The sequence below is a fragment of the Mastigoproctus giganteus genome, chromosome 4 (assembly GCF_048544385.1).
Source record: "Mastigoproctus giganteus isolate SK-2022 chromosome 4, ASM4854438v1, whole genome shotgun sequence".
Lineage (NCBI taxonomy): Eukaryota > Metazoa > Arthropoda > Arachnida > Uropygi > Thelyphonidae > Mastigoproctus > Mastigoproctus giganteus.
Genome location: NC_143578.1, coordinates 74,688,510 through 74,697,577, shown reverse-complemented (window position 1 = coordinate 74,697,577; position 9,068 = coordinate 74,688,510).

Below are 9,068 nucleotides of genomic sequence, written 5' to 3'. Positions count from 1 at the left end.
TATGCCAATGCAACAAGATCCAGAAAAATTAGGCAGATGGGATGAGAAATAGCAGATGAAGTTCAACATTGCCAAATTCAAGGTACTAACATATGGGTAGCAGTAATCCCAAATTAACAAAAAACTGTGAGGTACTACACTTGGGATAGAGTGAAATGAAAAAGACCTGGGGGTAATTTTGCAGGTCAGATATGAAGTTCTCAGAGGAATGCAGGCTGCTAGGATAGCACATGGAGGTTTTGTCAGTGATGCACTGGAACTTTGCTAGCAGGAATAAGGAGGTGATTACCCCTTTGTACAAGACAATGGTTAGGTTGCATCTTGAGTACTGTATACAATTCTGGAGGCCTCCATTTAGGAAGGATGTAGATCTGTTGGAATGGGTGCAGAGAAGGGCAATGAGATTGGTGAGGGGAACGAAAGAGTAGTCTTAAGAAGAAATGCTTCCGATCTGCAAAATGCAGCACCTGGAGCCTTAAACACCTCAATCAGGTTGCCGGTGAGGTGATCTGATTGAGGTGTTTAAGCTGATGGTATTCTTTTTCTTGTTTAGATTACAAACAAGGGCATGTAAATTCAAATTGAAAGGATGGTAAATTCACACTGAAAGGATATATATGCAGAAGTTTGCCTTCGGACAGTAGGTGGTTGATTGTTGGAACAAATTTCTATCTGTTTTCGTGGAAATGGGCAGTTTAAATGAATTCAAGGAAGAACTAGACAAATTATTGGAGAGGGTGGGTAGTTGACATGGAATTTTTTTTTTTTTTTTTTGCTGATGCTTTATACGCTTGATTTCTTGTATCATATTCCACTATTAATACTAACATAAGCACCACTTGAGATCAAATGTTGTTGTTATTTGGTTTTTAGGAGTATTAGCAACTAAGGCCATATTGCTCCGTAGATATGTGGCGGTCATTCCCTGACCTTTCTGCATCCTCCGTATTTGGTGGTCAGAGGCTCAAACCCCGGCAGTCTAATCAACAAGCATGTACTACGCACTGCTGCTCCTGCCCACCTGGCTATGGAGGCGCCCTTGAGATCAACTAATTACAAACCAGGGCCAAACCCAGAACTGTTGATTGTTAGTACTTTTGCTAATCCCTTTGCCCCTCCCACTTTTTTTAGCTAACTATAGCTCTGCCTGAAGAAATGTTTAAGAATTCCTTTAGTTTCCATCAAGATTCAAACCATGGTCTCTTCAAGTAAGTGACAACTAGTATACTTACTACACTGTCATGGTGGACACATTAGCAACAAGAATGGAACTATGACCATTTTAAGGCAGAAAGTAGAATTTTTAATTTTTTAATTTGAATTATCAATCCTTACTTACCCCAAAAATCTATAAGAAGAATCTTAGCTGATGCAAGCTGGATAAAATTTTTTTTGGTGTTGGATACTTGTTTTCATTGTGTAGATTGTCATTTCATCTCACTGGACATAAACCCACATAAAATCAACATGGACATAAAACTGCCATGATGAATACACTACTTAGGAAAAACTCTGGATCTGCGCTATGCTGTGTCTGCAGGATTTGACATATATCAATTAAGTCTGCATTTTCTGAGCATCTACTTAGTCTGGTTTTTCTCAACATCCAACTTCTGCAGAATCTGGTGCATGCATACCTTAGAATTCCCCAAGTCTTTGTGAATAATGTGGAAAGCTGCTCTGTGGGAAAGTTCAATCTTTGCACAGATGTCCAATTGTCAATTGCCTGTCAATTCACTCTCCCAACCATCAGTCTCACCCTAACCCTAACCATTACTCTAGATATTAAAAAAACAGTGCACTTCAGCATAAGATTTAAGCAACTTTACCTCACCATGGTGAATATGAGATCTGATTTGTATAAGTTACTTTCTACTCCTACTCGCAAAAATTTACATGGAATAAGCAGCACATCAGAACACTATGTCCCTTTATAAAAAGAAATAACCTCTTCATTTATTATCCTATCCTTTTGCGAAAAAAATAAAAAATAAATAATCAGTAAATACACAAACTAAATGGATAACTGAAACTGAACACTAATTTTCTTATAATACCTTTCTACAGAATCTGCATCATCAGCATTATCCCATCCAGATATATAACTAATATCAGTCTGGGTACCAAATTCCCTTCCTTTCCCTTCTCTAGCTTTAATCCTGAGTTTTGATGGTGTTAAAATCCTGTTTTCAATATAGCCTGAATGAGTAGTAACGGGTGTATAGGTCTGAACTGCAAAATCTCTACTGTACAAACAGTCACTTTCATGAAAAGTTCTATGAAATTGGTTGTAGTCACTAGTCTGAACAGGGCGAACAGTTGCTGTCTGCTGAGGAGCCTTGATACCTGAAAAAGAATTTTTGCATTTACTTCTACTGTGATAAACATTTAAGTGATTAATGGCAATTCAAAATTTTATTATGTACATATATATTTGCCTGAAATTAAGATAATCTGAATTTAAGATAAACCAGGAACTATTTGAATTTTAGAAAACACACAAACTCCTAAATGAAACCAAGCAAAAAAGGTTATTGAAAACTGCAATACACTGACTGTAAATTGATCAAAAGCCATAAGGAATTTGTTCACAATGGACTAACTACCCTAACTACTATATACAATACTCTCGATTTTCCGGGATAGACGGTAAAAATAAAATCCTGGATAATCGATTTCCTGGTTAATCCAAAAATATTGTAAAAACATTCAGCAATATTCCTAAAAAATATGGCGATAGATAAAAAATGAAAAAACTCGCCATGCTCTACTCGCATGTCCAATAAGATGGTTCCCTTTATTTTTTACTATGTCGATTTTAAATCTAATAGCTTCCCTTTATTTTTTTACGTGTTGCGTATGGTTTTGTCACCAATATTATAATGGTTCATTAAAAATTTAACAAAATTTCAAGTTTTCATTCAATTGAAAGCACAACACTTTTTTCGTTTACACATAATTTTTGTGATTTCTAAACAAAAAAAAAAAAAAAAATATATATATATATATATATATATATATTTACTATAAAAAAATTGACACTCCTGACATAAATAACGAAACAAAGTTTGTCTTTTTTCAGTGAGACTGAAAAACTGAAAAACCTGAACACAACAATCCACTTGACATACTAAAACAAACTAAACATCTGTTCTCTTTCTATTGTTTTTTTTGAGCAGTGGGGGTGAAGACCAGAGGTGGGTGGGTTGTGAAATAATAGATACATTCATCTCCCAATCACGACTTATAATGCAGCTTCTTGTCGCTTATTTACAACTTGCAAAATTTTATGATTTCCGATGGATATATATATTTTTACTTTGGAGTCTTGAATTGTCCCAGTTAATCCAATCCCAGTAAATCTAGAGTCTGCTGTACTACTATATAAGCAATTTATTAATATTAGCCATGTAAATCAAAATAAGCCACAGGCTTTGCCGCATCAGTTGAAAAAACAAATAATAAAATGAAAATAAATAAATATATATATATATATATAATTATATTTAAATAATGTTGGAAAAGAAATATTACTTAAAAAATAAAAAGGAGGGTACAGCACACATCAGAGGCAGCAAAAAGCATGGACTCCTCTACATGACGCTTGAAATATAGTCATACAAATTAGAATAAGATTTAAAATAATGCCAGCAGTACGGCAAGACAAGAGCGAAAAAACAAAATTAAACCTAGATTCAAATCTAACAGGGAGGGAAGAGAAAGGTAACGAAGAATAAAAATATTGCAACAGAAACTCTAAATTAATTTAGAAAATCAAATTATACGAATAATTCATTAAAATTTAAAGCCAAATAAATAGAAATTTAGCGGTGCCCCCTCTGATGGGCACCAGGTCCAAATTTATGTGAAATATCACCAAACAGAGATTTAAACCATTCACAATAAAACAAAACAAAACAAAAATAAAAAATAGACTGACCATTATGCCCCATCTCAACAGAGGACCACAAGGCCAATAATGGTCAGGGAATCGCTGCATTTCGAACACTGAACAAATCGCCGCAAAGGCGAAACGATCGCAAGATCAGTCCGCCACACCGATCCCCAGATCGAACCGCCAATGCAGGGAATTGAACAGCGGTGGTCCTGATGCAGCGAAAAATAAAAAATAGGACAGACAAGAGCACTCCAGTGCAAAGCCACACTACTGACAAAAATAAACTTAACCCGTTTATATAAACGAACAATAAACTATAGATGGCAGTACAGGCGCAGCGCTAGCAATTCGCCCAATACTATCATGTGACATAATTATATTTAAATAATGTTGGAAAAGAAATATTACTTAAAAAATAAAAAGGAGGGTACAGCACACATCAGAGGCAGCAAAAAGCATGGACTCCTCTACATGACGCTTGAAATATAGTCATACAAATTAGAATAAGATTTAAAATAATGCCAGCAGTACGGCAAGACAAGAGCGAAAAAACAAAATTAAACCTAGATTCAAATCTAACAGGGAGGGAAGAGAAAGGTAACGAAGAATAAAAATATTGCAACAGAAACTCTAAATTAATTTAGAAAATCAAATTATACGAATAATTCATTAAAATTTAAAGCCAAATAAATAGAAATTTAGCGGTGTCCAATAATTTGAAACAGTGGTTTTCAACTGGGGTGCTGCAACAACATTCCAGGGTTTAAGTTACTTAAACTTATTATTTGGGTTTAAGTTACTTAAACTTATTATTTTTTTAAATTTATATGTTTATTTCATTATAAAAAGGTATACAGTATCTTTTTAATTTTGTGGTGATCTATAATTGATGTTTGCTTAATACCTCTATATAAAGAATAAAATTATATACTATATATATAATTTGTATTATGAAATGTATTTTTTTAATTATATTATTGTAATAAATATCATATAACATATATTTTTTAATATCACACACACACACACACACACACACACACACACACACACACACACACACACACACACACACACACAGAATCGGATGTAACAGGCAGAAAATTGAGTAGGGGTGCCGCAAAATAAAATAAATTACTTTACGGGTGCTGTTATTAAAAAGAGGTTGAAAATCACTGATTTAAAACATGAAAATTTCTCCTTCATTCTTTTTAATATCCCCTTCCCAGAACCTTACAGACCACAATCAGGTCCTCTCTAAGGTTCCTGGTTACCAAGCATTTACAGATTTCATGAAATGGATTGTCATTTCCTATTGTTTGGCCATTTCAAGAAGGTTGATATCCTTTTCTAGGTGCAGTTTCCACTCATAGAGACAATATTCCAAATTAGTATTAGTATTAGTAACGGCCGCATGGTGCAAGAAAGCCTATGGCTTATGCTGCACCAGCCAAAAAAAAAAAAAAAAAAAATCCGAACAAAACAATGATAAAAACAAAAAAAAAAATAAATAAATAAAATAAATAACTAAATAATAATAATTAATAAATAAAAAAATAAATAAAAAGGAAATTAAACCTATCATCCTATGCGCTTCCCTTACCCGAAAGTACTATCCAGATGACCTTTGAATTTCCCCAAACTGTCTGCCTCTACCACCCATGAAGGCAACTTATTCCAGTAATTTATAACTCGCTGGCTAAAATAAAACTTCCTGCAGTCCAATCTAAACATTTCCCTCCGTAACTTGAATTTATGTCCCCTAGTTCTAGCATCATTTATAATCTTGAAAATTTTGTCCTCATTCATTTTACTGATGCCTCTCAGAGCCTTAAACACCTCAATCAAATCTCCTCTAAGGTGTCTAGTTTCCAAACTCTGCAACCCACATATTCGAAGTCTTTCTTCATAAGGACGCCCTTTTGCCGATCTCACCAGGCGAGTTACCCTTCTTTGCACCCTTTCAAGAAGCTCGATGTCTTTCTTTAGGTGCGGTCTCCATACTTGAACACAGTATTCCAAGTGTGGTCTAACATAAGCCTTATATAATGGGATTATCACGTCCCTATCTCTACTTGCAAAAGTTCGATAGATCATCGATAGGACACCATGGGCCTTCCTTGCAACCTGTTTACAATGCTCAGAGAATTTCGTGTCTGACCGTATCGTAACACCCAAGTCCCTTTCCTCCAGTACTGGCTTTAGTTGAACTCCACCAAGTGAATAAGTTTTTTTGGGATTACTGTTTCCCAGGTGTAATACCTTACACTTTGTTGGATTAAAGCACAGCTGCCATTTTTCTGACCATTCCTGAAGTCTATCTAGGTCTCTCTGAAGAAGCTCAGCTTGACAGTGATCATTAACTACTCTACCAAAAAATTTCTAGCATTGAAACTATAACCTCCCAATATCTGCAAGCAAATGTTCAATAAATTTATAAGACATCATGGACCTTCCTTGCCATCTATTTACACTGTTTGGAGAACTTCTTGTCCACTCTTATTGTAATTCCCAAATTTTCGGGCCAACCTCACAGCATATCCAAGTCATCTGAAAGGAGCACTTGCTTGTCATTGATCACTCTCCCAATCTTCACATCAGCAGTAATAATAGTGGTCCTGGAACTGATCCTTGGTGAACCACACTTTTATGTTAGACAAATGTGAACAGTAATGATTAATCACAGCCATCTACTTTCTGCTTTGCAATCCATCTTAGAATCTTATCCATGATCCCAATACATTTCAGCTTATAGGGTAAACCTTGTGAGAGACTGAGTCTAATGCTTTGCTAAACTCCAAATAAGCAATGTTGAAATTATTTCTCACATCAACTCATGAGGTAGTGTTACAATAGCTAAATAGATCAGTTAAACATGATTTTATCTTAAAGTTTAGGCTATGCTGTGCATTCTTCAAAATTCTGTTTCTATCTAAACGTCCCTGTATTGCACTATTTTATCATTGCTTCCATGATTTTCCCTACCACTGAAGTCAGACTAATGGTTTTTTCCCTTGCTTTCTTTTTTATTATTATTATTTTTTATATTATGTGCCATATTTTTCTAAATATAAGCTGCAATCTCTAAAACATGCACAATAACACAGTGCTGATAGAAAATGAACTCTGAAGAAATCTGCCAGTTACCTTTCTGCTAACATTGTTTTTTGTCAAAATGTAAGGCTGTTTCATCACAGATCTTCTGTACTACTTGATTTGAACTCACTGTGAGGTAAATCCAAATAGTTTGGTAATTTCTTGTGCCTTTAACTGAATCATTTCATGACTTTATTAGGTACATCGCCATTTCCCTTTTCTTGCAGAAAAGAAAGCATGTATTCATCGATTTCTAAATGCCTGAGCTGTTTAGATCCTCTGAAAGCCTTGCACACAGAAACTGCTACTACAGAGTATCTTTCATAAGCAACCAAGAGAAAAATTTGATTCACTAGCTTCAAACTTTCTATCAGCTTCCGTTACTGGTCATTGCAGTTCTAGTCTTTTGTTACACATAACAGTAACAATTTTGAAAAAGGCATTGTAAACATGCCACCGTTCTTTAGTTTTTACATCTGTTCCAGTGTAGTTGCCTATCTATTCCCAATTTGTACTGCAGCACTAACATATCTTTCATTTATGTACTTGTTAAAAACAAGTGAATTTGTCTAAGGTAATAAAAAAACATAATAGTAATAAAAAAAAATAATAATAATAAAAAAATAAATAAATAAAAAAAAGCAGGTGCAAAGCTAATCCCATTTCAATGTTGAACACACTGTGAAACCAGTAAATATAAAATACAGAATACTTGAAAAGTAATATAAATAAATTCAGAGAAAAGGAACTACAAATGCAATATGCTGAAACCACTGATTCTGGGAATGTCAAAATATGAATCTCTTGTGATACAGTATAGCCAAAATCAGTTGCATTAGAATACTAAGACGTCATTCAAAATTCTTGCAACACGATCAGAACAACTCAGAGTGAGCAAACTTTATTTTTCAACATTGTATACATTAATTTAAAAATGTTCATTTACTATTTTTTTTTTTTGATAAATGGGAAGTCTCTAATAATGTTAAAAATTAGGTAATTAATTTGAATCCGTGCTGCCATCTAACAGAGTCCTAATGAAAATGAAAATTAGGTATTTTCATTGGGACTCTGCTAGGTGGAAACTCTGATTCAAATTAAGCTTGTATTGATGTAACAATACAAGCTTAATTTGAAACAATAAATTGAAACTAATTCGTTGTCATGGCAGAGCATTACTGCTCAGTCATACCAACAAAAGGGGAAAAAAAGAAATTATTTCACTTCCATAAATAGAACAGTGGTATGCCCAATTAAAGAAACCTTTTATAAACACAGAATACAGAATTGTTTTAAACCTACGAGAAAGTTACATGCAGTTTTAAGCAAACAGTGTGATCATAATTCATTTCAAATAAACAATCTAGTTTACAATATTTTGTGCATGGATTGTTATTCTTCATATCAGGGTTCAACACTAATTTAGAACAAAAGTTTAAGAAGCGTTCTGCATCAATTCTAGTTTTACTCTCTGCAGTGTCTGAATTAGCATATCATGCAATTACTGAAGGGCACACCTTTTTTCTTAATGAAGCTAAACTCCTCAGTATTCAACACAATTATACAAAATTACTCACAGCCCTTGAGATGAAACTTCATGGAAACTCGATTAGCGTTTAGCGCAGTTTTCTCATTTCGGACTTTAGGTCGTTCATATGCAAGCTCAAGGGAAGTAGTTATTCTCTGCTTTTTTTTTTAAATATCGCACACATTATTGCTCCTATACTATTGTGAACATGACACTCGAGTCAAAAGAACTTTGTCAGCTGGAAGGATAGTGTATTTTATTCGCAATTTTATCTGCTCTTTATATTTTATGATGCCAATGTCTTTTTTTGCACACTCGTATTTTGGATGATTTATTGTAGTTCCGAGTGTTGGGATTGGAGTCTTCAATTGTTGATACTGTATATTTTGAACCATCTGCTTTCTTTCAAGTGCTGAAAAATTCATTTAAGTAATTTATAAAATTTTAGTTTTGACAATATAGTGAGTATTAGAATACAAGGGTTTCATAAGAAAATACTGAGGTAAGCTTCTTCATTCAGTTTAATAAAAAAAACCATGTACGGCA